General features: G+C 40.9%; 1 protein-coding gene across 1 annotated transcript in view; it reads right to left on the bottom strand.

The window, feature by feature from the left end:
- Positions 1-16,618, bottom strand: part of RNF180 (ring finger protein 180) — a 497,847-nt gene extending 481,229 nt beyond the window's left edge. Inside the window, exon 1 of the mRNA XM_074952619.1 lies at positions 16,603-16,618. The gene's annotated coding sequence lies outside the window, so the exon portion shown is untranslated. The remainder of the gene's footprint in view (positions 1-16,602) is intronic.
- Between the last annotated feature and the right edge of the window lie 549 nt (positions 16,619-17,167).

The following is a 17,167-nucleotide window of genomic DNA, read 5'->3' as shown; positions in this document are numbered from 1 at the left end:
GGAAGACGTTTTAATGACTCAGAGGACAGCTGGGTTATCCCATCTGTTTGGTAAGAGTCCTATTCAAACATCTGAAAAGGAGGGGTAGCTTCTTGAGCTTACAGGTGATAACATGCCTGAATATCTAGTGACTATTAGAGCCTCATTTCACAGTGTCTTTGATGTTATATTCATCATTTGCTATGTGATATTGCTTTCTTTTGTTCTGTGCTTCTGTAGCAATTTCACCTTTGCTTTGACAAAGACAATTTATTTTTTGGAATTTTATCTCACTAAACAACTCTGCTTTTCCTTTTTATGAATCACTTCAATTTGGTGTTCTTCAAATATAGCAGTTTACAGGATTTACACCAGTTATCTCTTGTGATGAGAGGTGAAGGGTGGGATTTCAACAGCACTCAGTAACAGCCTTACTTTGATCCCATTGAAGTTCTAGGTCCCAATCCGCTAAACCCTTACACACATGCTTAAGTTTACTATCTTGAGTCCCACAAAATCAATAGGACAGAACAAATACTGTTCTCATCATACCTGTCACCTGATATTTACTGTAACAGAAGCTGAAGGATGCAGAATCTCAGAATCCATATCACTCACCTATGCACAATTCCTGACTGTTTTACCTTCTTGGCCATTATACATATGTGGCCATCAAAGGAAGGCAGCTGCCAGATCTGAAAGCTCAATTAGTGACCCTCAGTAAAGTGGAAAGGCCATTGGACAGCCGTGATTCCCACATTGTGGAGAAATTGGTGAGTTCCATAGTGTTACACAGAGGGGAAGGGAAAATTAGAAGCAGACCAAAAGACGGTGTGATCAACACCATTGCAAACAGGAGAGTAGATGGTCTACAAGACACTCTCAGTAACATGAGGTCTATACAATGAAAGCGTGAGAACACTCCTCTCCAAAATCCCATTCTTTCATGAATGGAGTGGCTGACAGAAGTCCCAGTCAGGTGGAGAAGGCCCATCAGTTGCTGTCACTGCCTCGGTTACCCATGCCGAACATATTTGGGATGCTGCTGGCGTGAAGAGGCAGCAGCCAAGGTAGATTGCAGCGGTACCAGCTACACCGAGGATTGCTTTTCAGATCTGTCATGTTTGTTAGCTATTTTCTTTTTATACACACAAAGGAAAGTTAATGCCGTTTATAAAATATATTGAAGTTCAGGTTTGACACCTGTGATAAGATCAGGTATAAGCTTGTGGAAGCTCAATATCTTTTATTGAATTGCCCCTTCTGAACTTCCTATGTCTTTGAAGAACCATTTTCTTTTTCAGTTTGCTGGCACAGGCTACCACAAACATCAAATTAGTTTCCAGATTACTCCTGTGTAATTCCCCTGTGTAATAAAAATGACTGAACAAAATGTCATACAAGTCAGTATTAGGAATGGAGATTGTAAAATGGTATGTTTACTGTATCAGAATATCTTCAGTTGTTCATTTGAAATTGTCACTGTTGTAACAAAGCAGATGTAATAGTTAGAAAATGAGCAGATTTTCAAATGGATAAATATGCAAGGACTTTAAATTAAATCAATTTATGAATCCATTGTTTGATTAGCAGAAATTAAAATTTAAATTGGTCCCTCTCCCATACAAGTCACTTACATTTTACCATTTTCCTTTCAAAATGCGGATGATAAATTATACAGTAACTGAACACAAATAAAAACATGTGTGTATTACTTCTAAATGTTTAGAAACCCTCGGGTCTTATTTTTGCAGAACTTTGTTCAGAATTTCTGAACAATCATTTTAGAACACGAGTTCAGGAACCCTTTGTTAACACAGTAGCCAATGTCTGCTCCTTTGCTCATGTGCATTGTTTCTAAATCTTTCATGGGATTGCATGTGTGTCTTTAATCAGTGTTGAAGTGGCAGCAATTTGAACGTTAAGTGCTAGTTTTGCAAAGAATTTAACCAGCAGGTTCACATAAGCTATGTGCAACAGGGAAGAAAAAAGTTTTTCATCAGCTGCATGCACTCGATGGGCTAGACCTCGCTCAGGATCATTTACTGCTTTGCATACTAGGTTGGTAATATTATAATAATGTACTGTCTCATTTTTAGGGGAGTAAAAGGACATAAATACCAATAATTCAGGCACTTTGTGCCGATTCTTTTCCTTTTTGAATGGCTGACAACAGGTAGGAAAGTCATTTTGCTTTTTAGCTACATAATGACTACTTTTGATTGTACAGTCACAGACTGTCATGACTTCCAAACAAGTTTTAATCAATTTCATATAAATTCTCTATAGCACTCTGTCTATGCTGAGCACTCAGCTGTATCTTAATCCATTTCCATGCCCTTTTTGTGTTAAAGGTGTTATCTTCATTTTTATGCAGACTTAGTCCTTGTTTTAACAAAAATGCAAATCAGTTGTTTAGCCTTCCATTCCTTCTCTCTGATGGCACTAGCATTTCTATTAGGCTGAAGAGTGAACACTAGGTTTCTCCCTTCATCTGAGGCCTGACACTTGACATTTTTGCACTGGAGAGGAAGCCATGTACTGTGTCACTGATACTCTTATCTATGAAAGGGAGGCTTGAGGGAATGCTGGGTCATAACTGTATTATACCAGAGATGCCTGCAACATTATGGATTTTATTATTCTCCTCCCCATGGTAATCAGAAGGTTGTCTATGTTGAATTCCAGCTGCCATCCTATTGCTCTCATTAAGCTCCTATTTTTGGACTACAACAATTTGCTACAACTCCAGCTAGAGAAGAGGTTTTGAAGATCAATATTTGCATTATAATTAATGTTTTAAAAATATTCTTTATCCTCTAAACAGAGAAAACTAGCAGTTAATTACATATCAAGGAAAGCTAGTACACTGAACAACATCCTTGTGTGCGGTTTAACCAATATAGAAGGGGGGATCCAGTTGTAACTTGTTCACTTAACATCGCTGATTTAGGCACAAATATAAAATTGTTAGATTTGCATATGAAAAATAATGTAATTGCTCCAGCTGCTGAAAAGCTGCAGATTAAAATGGCAAACTTGCATGATCCTGCTCCTGTGTAGTATATATACTACACAGATATACACACACATATACACACTATTTTTGACAATGAGCAGTGTTGTATTGTACCTTAAATTATTTCAAATTTGCCATGTAAATCTGGGCATATCATTTAGCTATTCCTGGTCTCAGTTTCCCCTTCTCTAAAATGTGGGTTATTTTACTAACCTATCTTACAAGGATATTGTCAGGCTTAGTTAGTTAACAACTGCAAACTGCAAGTCCTCAAGATGAAAAATGTTTTAGAAGTGTCAAGAATCTGTCTGCCAATTCAAAGTAGTGACAAGTCACAATGCTACTATGACACTGATAGAAAAATATTGTTGTAACGTTCATACGCTTTATCAGTCCTCTGATTAATAAAATAAAATAATAATTAATATGCACCAGTGTCTCTTTTCTATGGTCCAGATTTTTGCCCCCTTTAATTACACTGAGTTTTACCATACTCCTGTTGGTTTCAGTGGGACCACTTACAGAGTGGGGTACTCTCTAACTTGAGAAAAGGTGGCAGAATATGTTTATTTTTTTTAAAAAGCCCTGTATTGTTAAAAGAAATTACTAAATGGCTTTTACTCTTGAACTAAAATAAGTTTATACGAATGATCATGTGTTTAGCCTATAGAACAGTAATTACGCTCTTGATCAATTTACTTAATGAGGATTGATTTCTTTATCAGTGTTCTGAATTGTCATTGTTAAAACTAATTATTATTCTTTAAGGGACAGGGGATACAATTTCCTTTTCTAATTAACAGCATATGGAAATAAATCCTGATAAGAAAAGCACCCTTGACCATATATATGAATTGTGACAAAAAACTTATGAAGTAGGTTTGGTTACTTATGCCAAAGACTAAATATAGAAATTCAATCAGTAAAAGTAAAATAAGGTAGTTATTGAAGTGTTTCATGTATAATTTACATGGAATTCCAAGTAGTATTAGGAGGTGGAAAACAAAACAAAGAAAAAATGGAATCTGCTCTAATGAGGCCCTGTATATTCTAAAACTATGTTCAGACCAGTCTTTACACTTATTTCTTATAAAATGTGAATCAAGTCCCAGGTCTCAGCCTTTATCTTTAAAGTGCTCCACAGCCTGGGCCCAGGATATCTAAACGATCACCTAAAGCTCCAGGATGAAGACTATGATCAACAACTTCACTCCTCCGGCACAACAAAACTCGTAACAATAAAAGTAAAGTGGGAGACTACTTCCAGAGGGACCAGTCCAAGACTGTAGAATGAACTCTCCCAGGAACTAAAGACCACCACAAACCTTACCTCTAAACACCACATGACAGATGTGTACTCATGTTTCTTAATTCACTACTGGAAGGTGCTCAAGATATTACAATGATGACCATGGTATAAAAACCAATATACAGAAGAGATAGTGACCACAACCCAAGCTCTGTATGTCCATTTATGTTCTTTGTACCTACCAAAATATACAAAAATGGACACAATAAAAGGAAATAAGGCATCTGAGGGGTAGAGGAGGAGACAGATTTGTCCTCTTCAACCCATTATCTGCTTATGTTTATGTTCCTTTTTCTTAGTAGATTGCGTGCTTATAGTCTATTAAATGTAAGATATTGCTTGAAAGAGTGGATTTTAATGAAGGGATTTGAAAAAAGGAGAGAGTGTGCTTTGTGGAAGACAGAATGACATTTCTGGGTGCAGGAGGTCACATGACAGAACGGATAAAGCCAAGAGCAGGGAAAAAGCAAAGGAGTAAGGTGAAAGCTGTGGAAAGAGGATACAAAGCAAGAGGTGGATTCATGGGAAATGAGATCAGGTATGTAAATTGGGGCAAGATTAAGTAAACTTAATGATGAACTTGCATATGATTCAGTAAGGGACAGGAAGTCAACTGAAAGATTCAAAGAGGAGTGTGATGTAGTCAGATAGCTGCCTCCTCCTACATTCCCAGCATTGTTTTGTAGAGGCCATATCCCGTGGGATGTGCTTTAGCTCTCTCTTGCCAGATGCTGTCCAGGAAGCATCCATGTTAGGATATAGATATTCAGGCCTGTCTGCAAAGGCCTGTACTTTAAGAATTTAGGTGTATTCTTATCACTTGGCTAGTTCTAGAGGTATAAAAGAAAGAATCAGAATCACTGTCTGCTGGTGTAAGGGCCTTCTCTTACTGTGACAGTCTGAGGCCCTGTTCTTAGGCTAAGACCTTTGGCTAAGCAGCAGAGGCAGCCATAAGCTAGGAAGCGAACAGTCACATCCTCACATTCCAAACTAGTCACATTGAAATAAGGTGCTATTGGGCTGTTAGGCACTATCAGGACAGGATTGTATTCCTATCACCTCCAGAGAAAGGGAAGTGCCTAGAAAATGTAAACGGAAACTTAGTTTGATAGCATCCTGTCTGGCAAGAACTCACTTATCAATAGCTGGGATGTGAAATCCTCACTTCTGTATTGTTTTGTCATTACAGTTCCCACTTTGCTATTGTTTGTCTGTATAATCTCTGTCTGGTTCTGTGATTGTTTCTGTCTGCTGTATAATTAATTTTGCTGGGTGTAAACTAATTAAGGTGGTGGGATATAATTGGGTACATAATCATGTTACAATATGTTAGGATTGGTTAGTTACATTTCAGGAAAATGATTGGTTAAGGTATAGCTAAGCAGAACTCAAGTTTTACTATATAGTCTGCAGTCAATGAGGAAGTGAGTGGGCATGGGTGGGAGGGGATGGGTGTGTGGGTGGGGAGATGGGAACAGGGAACGGGGGTAAGGAAATTGGAATCATGTTTTGATAAAGAGGGGAATTGGGAACAGGGAATGGGGGTAAGGAAATTGGAATAATGTTTGGCTAAGGGCAGGAATGGGAACAGGGACACAGGTGTAAGGCTCTGTGGTGTCAGAGCTGGGAAGGAGGATACTAAGGAAGGAAACTGGAATCATGCTTGCTGGAAGTTCACCCCAATAAACATCGAATTGTTTGCACCTTTGGACTTCGGGTATTGTTGCTCTCTGTTCACGCGAGAAGGACCAGGGAAGTAAGTGGGTGAAGGAATAAGCCCCCTAACAATCCATCATGTCACTTTCCCTCACCACGCTGATCTTTCAGCATCATAACTTCCACTTCAAATTACTCCTATTATCTATTACTGATAGATTCCTTTTCACATACTGTACCAATGAATGAAATGCTCTTCATATTCCAATGTTTCTTTGATGCTTCCAGTGCACAAAAGTGAGTCCTCACTGTAGCAGGAGCGACTCATAATAACTAAAAACAAGATCATATTCAATCCAAAATTAGTACCATTAAAAAAATAATCAGTATTCTATACCTGCAGAAATTAAACCATCACATAAAACTTCAAGTAATGCTTGCATTTAGCTGACATTTTAATCTTATTATAAGCAGCACAGATAGTGATGCTTATGGTTAAACACTTACCATTATAAGACCTTGTTTCCAGTTGCTTATAATATTTGCCAAACAAACCATCCAATCTGCAATTTTCCATGCTGGATGTTTGCCTCAGACTGAATGGATTGGGAAAGTTCCTGAGAACAAGATTAAGGAAATGCACTTTGTTTTGCCCATGCAAAAAAAAAAAAAATCTCACAAGCATTTTATTGAGATCTAGCTTCTCAATGCTTTGGAGCAGAGGCTTAAAATTTGGCAAGCTGGTCACCCTGATGTCAGGGATGTGTCTTGTCCAGCCTGTGAAAATTCTTCCAAAAATTGGTCAAGTGATAAGCCTTTGAAAAACTTCAGTTTGCACACGTTCAATAGAGACGTGTTCGAATTTGGCAGCTAAATTCTCCGACGAGTCCATCTCATGCTCCATCCCCTCACAGCTCCTATGTGCTGCCTGGACAGCACATGCACAAGCCGCACTGTGTGACTGAGCATGCTCCATCTCAGGATTCAGAGCCTGAGTAGGATTTTCCCTGCAATTGCTCCTCCTGGTTCTCAGGATCCACTGTGGTGCTGGGCACAGGCACTGAAAATAGTGAGACTGTCAGTCCCATGATCTCAGTGCAGGACTAGGGACAAGAGCTTGGAGGAATGAAAGAGGCTAGGAGCAGAGAACAAGCACCAGAGTAGGAGGGAACAAGAAGAAGCTGAGGGGATGGAGCAGAAAAGTGTGTAACTAGTAGAGCACACACCCTACAGAACCTGGGATTGAACACATTATTCCTGGGTCACAACAGTCCTTTGCTGTCATGTGGTGTTGGGGGAGGTTGCGGGGAGAAAGGGAGAAAAAACCACCCCAAGCAGCTATCTCCAATTAACCACTCTTCTCAGAGACTGCTGGGAGTGGGAGGGGTCTATATTAGCCAGACCCAGCTCATTTCCAGAAAAAGAAGAGCAATGGGACACCCAAGACGACTGTAGGCTGAAGGAATGCCAAGTTACAGAACAGCTCCAGAAAGGAGCAGGAAGAGAGCCAAGCACCTTGGGGGGAAAAAGGCACTGAGTTTGGGGAGAATAGGGCACAGGCTGCAGCCTGCTTCCCTATGAAACTTTGGACTTGTCTGAGCTGTAAAAGCACTTTTGGGAAATGGGGCTAAAGATATTGGGTACAGATGATGATAAATTGAATACTGATACTCCCCTTTTACAAGTACTACTGCATTCTCTCTTTTTCCTCCCTGCCCACCCCTTTCTGTGATGGTCAGGTCATTCTGGTTGCCAAGCAATACCTTGGTGATACTTGGTTTGGAGCTGTGGGATCTGGGACTTAGCCACTGTTGCTGAACTCTCTGGCGGTGGTGAGAATCCACTGGTACACAGAAACCCACTAGTAAGGTGAATGTGTCTCTACCTCTCTCTAGTGGCAGATCCATATAGAAGGTAACAACCTTTTACTTTACTAACCTGTTGCAGACATGTGTAAGTGCTTGAGATTAAAATAAAGTACAGCTTTAAGTGAAAGCACTCTTATAGTGTACTGTTTTGTGCCAGCCACCTATTGGTCGGATGGCCATGTCTCCACTGATTCATTTCCTGCCACTGCCTCGCCAAAAGTAATAGTTACCAAGACCTTTGGGTTTTTACAAGCACAGTAACAGCAGCACTGTGCAGTCAGTCTAAAGAACAAAACCCTGCTCATGACCAATGTGAGGGGCCAATATGGGGTCTTTCAAGGTTCCTTCCCCACTCTGAACTCTAGGGTACAGATGTGGGGACCTGCATGAAAGACCCCCTAAGCTTTTTCTTACCAGCTTAGGTTAAAAACTTCCTCAAGGTACAAACTTTGCCTTGTCCTTGAACCCTATGCTGCCACCACCAAGCATGTTAAACAATGAATAGGGAAAAAGCCCACTTGGAGATGTCTTCCCCCAAAAATATCCCCCCAAGCCCTACATCTCCTTTCCTGGGGAAGGCTTGATAAAAATCCTCAGCAATTTGCATAGGTGAACACAGACCCAAGCCCTTGGATCTTAAGAACAATGAAAAATCAATCAGGTTCTTAAAAGAAGGATTTTAATGAAAGAAAAGGTAAAAGAATCACCTCTGTAAAATCAGGATGGTAAATACCTTACAGGGTAATCAGATTCAAAACAGAGAATCCTTCTAGGCAAAATGTTAAGTTACAAAAAGACACAAAAACAGGAATATACATTCCCTCCAGCACAGCTATTTTACCAGCCATTAAACAAAAGAAAATCTAATGCATTTCTAGCTAGATTACTTACTAACTTAACAGAAGTTCTGAAGAGCATTCCTTATCTGTTCCCAGCAAAAGCATCACCCAGACAGACAGACCTTTGTTTCCCACCCCACCTTCCAGCTTTGAAAGTAACTTGTCTCCTCATTGGTCATTTTGGTCAGGTGCCAGCGAGGTTATCTTAGCTTCTTAACCCTTTACAGGTGAAAGGGTTTTGCCTCTGGCCAGGAAGGATTTTATAGTTCTGTATACAGACAGGTGGTTACCTGTCCCTTTATATTTATGACAGAGCCACAGGATTATTTTTTTTCCATTTTTTCCCTCAAAATATTGTGTATCCTATGCACTGAATACGGTAGGGGTCCTGTGGAAAAGACCGTATGGGATCAGATAATTAAAGACAGTATCATAATGCATACACACAAGGGGGATGAATTAAGGCTGATATTTCCTAACAGTGTTCAGGATGTAATAGCACATAGAATGGCAGAATACTCACCCATTTTGTGCTTCAACTTAAAATACACAAGCATTCGTTATTTTATGTAGGATTCATAAAGGTTTATGCGCTTGGCAACATTCAGGGCACACCCGGAGTGTTGTGTAGGAGTAGTGCACACACTGCTCCATCCAAGGGCATCAACCTTGGAATCTCACCAAGATGACGTATCGTGGGAAGCCTCTCAGGACTGGGCTCAAGGCCCGAGAGCAAGGAATGCGGTAGATAGAAATTGGTAAATAAGAATGTTAAACAAAGCCAGTGTATTCCTTTTATCTGTTGGAGAATGTAATGCGTGGGGGGAGAGAGAGAATAAAGGGGAAGGTGGAAAGCTGACAGGCAGAAGTCGGTTAGCAGACCAGCCTGCTTGCTTGCTAAAAGCTGTGTTCTGTCTTGTCATTGAACCGCCACAATTTTATATTCTTGGATATTAGGCAAAATAATATTAAAGGCAAAAAGAATTATTTGCATTTTCTTCATGTTTTAATAGGATCTGTGTAATAATAATTTATGTCTGCCAGTGCAGTACAGTGCATACAGATTGTCAAAGTATAGCTCACACCATCTGGAAGCAATGAAGGTTTGTAGTGAGAAGCCCAGCAGCTGTAAACAGCAGAATCCTAATTTACAAGTAATTAATAGCACCAGAAAAAAGTGGAGTGATACAGAATTTCCATCACACACACACCTTTTGTAACTTCAGCCAAGTATTTTTTGTTGTAAAATTATCTACAGTATTTTGTTTTGATTTAACAAAAGGAAATATTCTGCATCACTCAACATAGCCCCGGGAGTTTGTTTATATACGGGGCTTAATCTTAATCTGCATTGAGTTGACATGTTAGTTGATACGCAACATGCAAGTTATACTAATAGCAGGTACATGGGACAGCTGTGTCCTCTTTCAATTCACATCACTGTATACACGTGGCGGGGGGCTTGCTGTGTACTAAACACAGCGTTCTCACAGGGTATCCCTCTGTCCTTTGCTTTGCTGATGAGCATTGTGTGTTCAGGGATTTTTCTAACTGTGCATTATGGGATTGAGATGGGGTGTCCACCAACACAAGACTTGAAAGGGTTAAGGTGGCCAAGAAGAGCCATGGAGCAGGGATTAATTAGATGAAATTCAGCTGGACAGGGGCCTGTATAAAGCCCAGTAGCTGAGAGCAGCTGGAGGCTGCAGGGAAGTAGTCTGCAGTCACTCCTTGGGAGAGATGCAGCTGGCAAACCCAGAGAGCAGGGAGAGCCAGAAAGGTAGGAAAGGCTCAGGGGAAAAGCAGCAAGAAATATTAGTGCAGACCTTGGCTGCTGAAGAGAGAGCCCCTGAGCTGGAACCTGGAATAGTGGGCGGGCCTGGGTTCCCCTAGCAGCCACTGGGGATGTGGCACAGACCAGTCAGTGGAGAACAGACTGCCTGGGACAGTTTGCTGCCAAAAGGAGAGGACCACAGTGACCTGGCTGGAGGTCTAAGTCATGAAAAGGAAGCTGCAGCTCCTGGAGTGAGAGGGACCACAGGTGGAGAGACTGCTAGAGGAGGCACAGCACCTGGAAGGAACAAATCCCCAGAGCTGGCAAGAGGAGGCACCATAACACTGAGTGCACCCCATGACAGGAATGCATAACAGAAGCCAGGTGGATTCAATAACTTTTTTTTAAAAAAATCCCATGATTCTTCTCTCTCCCTCCCATGCTTCCTTTCTGGACAGGCCAGCACCATTTTCAAATTGCGGTCAGCCAGCATGGACCCAGTGCTTTGCTTATTATGCCGGCAACCGTGAATACGCAGAGGCTGCTTGGGCTGTGTTTTAGCTCTTGAAGCTAGTTGGCTTTGGTTTGGGCCTTCACCATTTGCACCAAGTACATGATGTGGCTGCAGCAGTAAAGGAGGAAGATGAAGATGATACAAAGCAACTTCTACCACAAGAGCTGTTCCTGGAGCTGCTTCACATAGTGAAGTATAGCACAATAAATTGTAAAGATAGATAGGTACATGCAAAGAATTTGCCTTCTCCCTCACAGCCTGGGTTTCTGGCTGCCAATCAGGCTCAGTTCCTACACAGCAGAGATCGGGCTTGCTTCCTGGCTGGCGTTAGGGTGCTGAGTCCTGCAGAGAGCCTGCTTCTTCACTGACCTCCTTATGTTCCTCCTCTGACTTTGGCTGCTTGTCCTTGGGAGGTGGACAGGGAGGGCACAGGAGCTCCTCAGGTTCAGTAGTGGTGTATTTGCTCAAAATCCTGTCCAGCTCCTCCTAAAAATAATTATACTGCTGGACCTTTTCCTGGTATCCTTGATTTTAAAGTAAGTTCCCCAGAGTTTCTCTATCCAGCATTGGTCGGCATTCCAGTTTTGACACCTTGTGGACATCTGCTTAGCAGTGTCCACAAAAAGATCTTTATTACACAAGAGCTTGCTGCACTGACAGCTCTCTACAGATGGCTAGGAGATCTAGGGACTCAGCATGGCTTCAAGCAGCTGCTTGAGGCACATTGTAAGGCATCTGGAATAACATCGCAGCAATGAGGATATATTCAAAGCTAGGAGCAAATGGGCAAATTCTGACCCCTCACCAATTTTTAAAGAGGAGAGAGGAACTGTGGTCAACTTGACACCAGAGCAGTGGAGGGCACACAGATAAACAGGTCAGTAATGGCCACCACTGGATAGCAGTTGGAGGGCTGCCAAAGTAGTTCACAGCTGCATTGTATGCATATGAACAAGAGGCCAAACTAACTCAATTTGCACCAAACTTAGCACACATTGAAAGAGGATTCCAGAGTTGGTGATAAATGCAGAGTTAATGCACTATAATGAATTGCGCCAGGTGTAGGCAAGAATTTTCAAACTGGATTAACTAAAGTGAATCTGATTTAAACCCCGTCCATGTTGACAAGCCCCGGATCTCTACCTGCTATAAAGATAGCAGGATTTACAATTATACCCATATACAAAATGTTATGTTAATGTACAGATAATGTTGCTCAAATTCCTTTCCCTATCAGCTCCACGATTAAAACCTACATTCTTCTTTTATCTTTAGCCCAAAGTAAAGGGTGTCATTGCTGCATTGCCTCAGGAGCAGCCCAGGGCACAGCAACTATGACCACTTGCTCCCACAGGGTAGTAACTGCTAGTGGCCCTTTCCACATTGACTCAGTTATGTTGGCCAGCACACCAAGGGGTGGAGCCAAATCTCCACTCATTCCTCAACTACCTGGCACTCACTCTCCTACTTGCATATCCTCTGCTTTCTTCCTCCTGAATGCCCCACCATGCCCATACAGAAGATACAGGGAGACTCATCCAGGGCCATTGGAGGGAGATGGTGTATAACTCCATTATGCTCGGACATGGCCACTTAGGTCAGCTGGCGATCTGTCCCTAGGAAATGACCTCAACACAGGAATCAAGTGATTAAATTCTATTGTCTGTGTTATACGGGAAGAAAGATTAGATTATCACAGAACTTTCTGGACTTAAAAATTTATGAAAACAAATTAAGGAAACCTGGCATCCAAACTACCCACATACTGTACAACTTCCATAATGATACATAACAGCATGCAGCTGCATTCTAGAGCTGACGAGAAAATGAAAATCTCTTCCCATGAAAAAAAAAACCTGACAAAAGCCTATTGGAAAGGCAGAGATCAGCCACTCAACCGCCTCACTAGCTCCATGAGCTTGAGAGGGGAGACAGGGAGGCTGAGCTCCTGAGATCTCTATCTTTCTGGTTCCCAGAGATGGCCGGGAGGCAGAGTCAGGGCACTCGACTTCAGCAGTCCCCTGGGAAAACATATCAATTTCACTGGTAGAAAGCGAAACTGGCAAGAGCCTTGCAGGCAGGCAGGCAGTGAGAAGTTATTTCAGTCTTCTTGATGTAAAAATAATAATAAAAAAAAATTCTGCAAGGAAAACTTCAGTTTTGTGAAAAGAGTATTTTTATTGGAAAACCATTCGAACACGAATTTTTCTACCAGCTCTACCACATTCCCATTCTGTACCCCATCACAACATAATCGCTTCCCATTAAAGCCTCCACGTTCCTTTAAGACCTATATTTCTCTAGGCCTTTCATACCAGCACTTTTTCCATAGTCCCCACATCAACTTGCCCATCCACAACCCATAATGCAGCTTTGTGCACCAAATTTCATTAGCAGTTCAGATCCTGGCAATTGATATATTAGTGCAATACAACTATATTTGCTCACGAAACATTTGTTGCACCAAATATTGCTCCCAAAGCAGATGGAAAGATACAAAAAAGTTAATAACAGGGAAAACAAATGACCAAAGCAAATTTAGTCAGAATTTTGATGCCTTTCTTGCTTTGAATTTTTCATGGTAACTTTAAATAAACAAACACACTTGTACAATTTTTTTTTTACCTGTACGTAGAACAGAATCCTCCATATGGTAAATGTGAATTAATTTCCTAATTTAAATACATTTTATTTGGTTTTAAATACAACACAAAAACATTTGTTTGAAGCTATGGGCACTCAATGGTCTTTTTATATTATGTTATGAATTAATTACAAAGTCAAAGCAGTATCATATTTCTCCCACTTCTTAACACATACTCATATGTCAGCACACACTGTACGACTTAAACCTTCCGCCCCTCACATTCAAGCAAAATCAAAAATCTTACTCTCACCACATGGCAACTAAAATGGGGTTTGTGGCATTTGTGGAAGGTCGCACTCAGATTGTTTTGGACCAGGTTGTGAATTCTACAGAGAAAGCGTCCTCAGAGAATAACTTGCTGGCAGCTCCCTCTCTCATATAGCAAGAGGGCACCAACTTGAGCACATCATCCAAACTCAGCTGTGGCAGGATAGCCTGATAAGAGGCAGTTTCCCAGGTCAACAGGTCCCAGATCATTTAAGCCTCTATAGGTTAAGAATGATACCTTGAGCTCCACTCAGAAGCCACTGGACATGGGAAAACCCACCTCCTTTTTTTGCCTTTTCTATTTAGAATGCAAGATCTTTGAAGTCTCTGAGGCAGAAAGTGCTTTTCCCCTCAATGGGAGCAGAATTAGGCCACTGCAGAATGCTTTGGGAAAAGCTCACCCATAAATAACACTGCAGTTCCTAAAACATGCTCAAAGCAAGATGCTCTATTTAACAGGTGAGTCATTGCATTCTTCATTAGCTTCATCCTCTGCTTGGATTTAATGCCTAGACCCAGGAAGAATACACTGCAGTTATCCTTAGTTTTATGTAAGCGATTTCATTGTAACACTGTACAGCCCTGTCCACTTATAATTCCTCCTTTGCCTGGCTTGTAGAGTAAACTCCATTGAATAGTACTACAAGTCTGTGAACATGACAAAATTACAAAAATCCCTTTCTGCCCTCCCAGCTGGTATTGTACATTGTGTGATTGATGGATGTTTCTCTCTTACTGTGTTTCACCTACAATTGTAAAGGGCCTGATTCTGTTAATTAATCCAGGTGTAAATCAGGAGTGTATTCACTGAGTTTAATGGTGTTACACCAGTGTAAGTAAGAGGATTATCTGCCTCATTGACTTCACTAGGCTTATACTTGATTTACACAGCTGGGGTAAGAAAATGAGCTAACAGGAATGTGCTGTTCCCGCTGCTGCCTTGTAAGATTTCTATTCTCAGCTTGTCTACTAAACTCTTGTCAAATTAATAATTTTGCTGATCTCTAATATTTGGTCTATGTACTGTAGGCTGGAATTTACATGGATATGCTTAATTCTTTCATGACAGTGTTCTGTAGGATTTGATTTTCTGAAAACAAAGTAATTTGTTGTATATTTTGCAGAACCTACTATAAATGCTGATGAGCTGCAGCTATGAAATGTGTTTGCTGGTTCGAAGCTGCATCTGCAATTTTGTTGTACTTCTGTAGCTCTCAAAAATCCTCAAAACGAACTGAAAATTCTTCAAAGTTTTGCATGTACTTTATTTTTTCTCACTTTGCACACACAAACCCCTTTCCAGTAAGCACTTGACCACATGCTTAATTTCAGTATGAGAAGTCCCCCTTGAAATCAACGGGGCTAATCACATGCTTAAGTGCTTTGTTGCATTAGTTGTTGATTTAATGAGTTATTTAAAAAAGACCTACATTTTTCTACGTAAGTTTTTCGCTATCACTATCAAACAAATCACTTTTTAAAAGTGTAACTCATTTGACACAAATCATTCCTAGCCTCTTCCTTAGGAAATCCATTATTTAACTAATCAATAAAAATATTGTTAACAATATTCTGAGGCCTGATCTGGCACCGATTAATGTCAATACGAGTGTCGCCATTGTCATCAATGGGTGCCAGGTAAGGCCCAGAGCGATCATTCAGACATCGTCAAGAAGGGGAAGTTGCCAAAACATATTTGGAAAACCCAGTCCTATTGTAATCCAACAACTGAATGGTAAAGAATTTCCTTGAGCTTTAACTAAGAATGAATCTTTGGATACTCCATTGTAAATACTGAAAGGTGAACAACAATTTAAAAAAAAACAAGACCACAATGATATTAAACTATTAAAAGAACAATATTTGGCCCCTCCACTATGAGGGGAGAGAAACCCTCCCTCCACAGTAAAACTTGCACCAGGACTGACTTTCATTGGCTGCAGAGCCTTGGAGCCTTGCTCTGCAGAGACCTGCTGCTGTCCTGGGGATTGTGCGCGGGGCTGGTAGATACACTGCTATTTCCCTTTACAGACTGAGGGAGCAGGCTAATGAAACCACAGGATGACTGTAGTACCAATGAAGCTGAATCATTCACTATTTGCTGTTGGAGTGTTCCTCCCAAGCTTTTACATGACCAGTCATTTACTTTGATTCACAATGAGAACAAGATTGGGTCACAACAGAATTTGTGTGTAGGCTTAACATGGGCTGTAGGAGTAGTAATTATTAATCCATTAATAGGAAAAACACAGGTGATAAGAATTAAGATTAAGAATTACTCTTAATTACTCTAGGGTATCAACCCAGGGACATGGGGAAGTGAATGGAGAAGCAGGCTATAAATTCAAACTTCACAGTTAAATTCAGAAATACAAACACCAAAGTTTAACTCTGTAGAAAGATGTAAAAAGAAGAACCTAGTAGAAGCCTGGATTGGCGGTTTTCTACTTAAAAAGCACACGTGTTTGATGACATGGTCACCGTGCCAGTTTATGAAACTGATCGAAAGTATTTCCTATTGACTGTCATTGGGTTTTTTAACTCTTTAAAATATTGCTGGAGCAGCTCCTTTTGCAGAGGAGAATATATGTGCCATTTTCTGATGGCATATAAGGAACCTGAAACAGAGGCATTCAAGAATAGTCAAGAGTAGATGCCCTCAGGACACATCTATCATATGGGAAAGAACATGTATTGTGAAGACTATTCCACCATTGGAATATTACTTACCAATGATATGTCCCCAGGCATCACTGTTCATTGTGCCATAGAGCTGCTGCTGCTGGTCCCTCGGATGTTATTAGATAGTGACTTAGGTGTTTTCTTCTGCAGAGGGAAATGAACAGGAGGCTGTGTCACAGTTCTAGTGACATTGTAAAAAGTTACAAAAAGTCTCTACATTTTCAATACACAGAGAAACTGGGACAGCATGTTTGGGGAATGCACTCTCTTGTCTCTTACGGGGTTTCTTCCGACTGTCAGTGGGAAATAAATAGTCTAGTGTTACTGAGCAAATGCAGAGCTATCAGAATTACCATTATTTACTGAACACCAAAAATGTGCATACCATTTATGGAATGACAATACAGGAAGGAAAAGTCCCTGCCCCAGAAGAGCTTCATCTAACTCAGCCAAATAGAATACATGGAACAGGGACCCAAGCCCAAGAAGGTGCAGCGACATCAGGGTGATGAGATTAATGGAGGAAGGCTTGCAAAGCAAAGGATTTTAAAGAGGGGATCGGCAAGAAGAGAGGAAGAGTGGGTTAGCGCATGGAAAGTGAAAGGCTGTTCCA

The sequence above is a fragment of the Natator depressus genome, chromosome 5, assembly GCF_965152275.1.
Source record: "Natator depressus isolate rNatDep1 chromosome 5, rNatDep2.hap1, whole genome shotgun sequence".
Taxonomy (NCBI): Eukaryota; Metazoa; Chordata; order Testudines; family Cheloniidae; genus Natator; species Natator depressus.
Note: the sequence above shows the minus strand (reverse complement) of the source record. Positions and strands in the feature narration are given on the sequence as shown.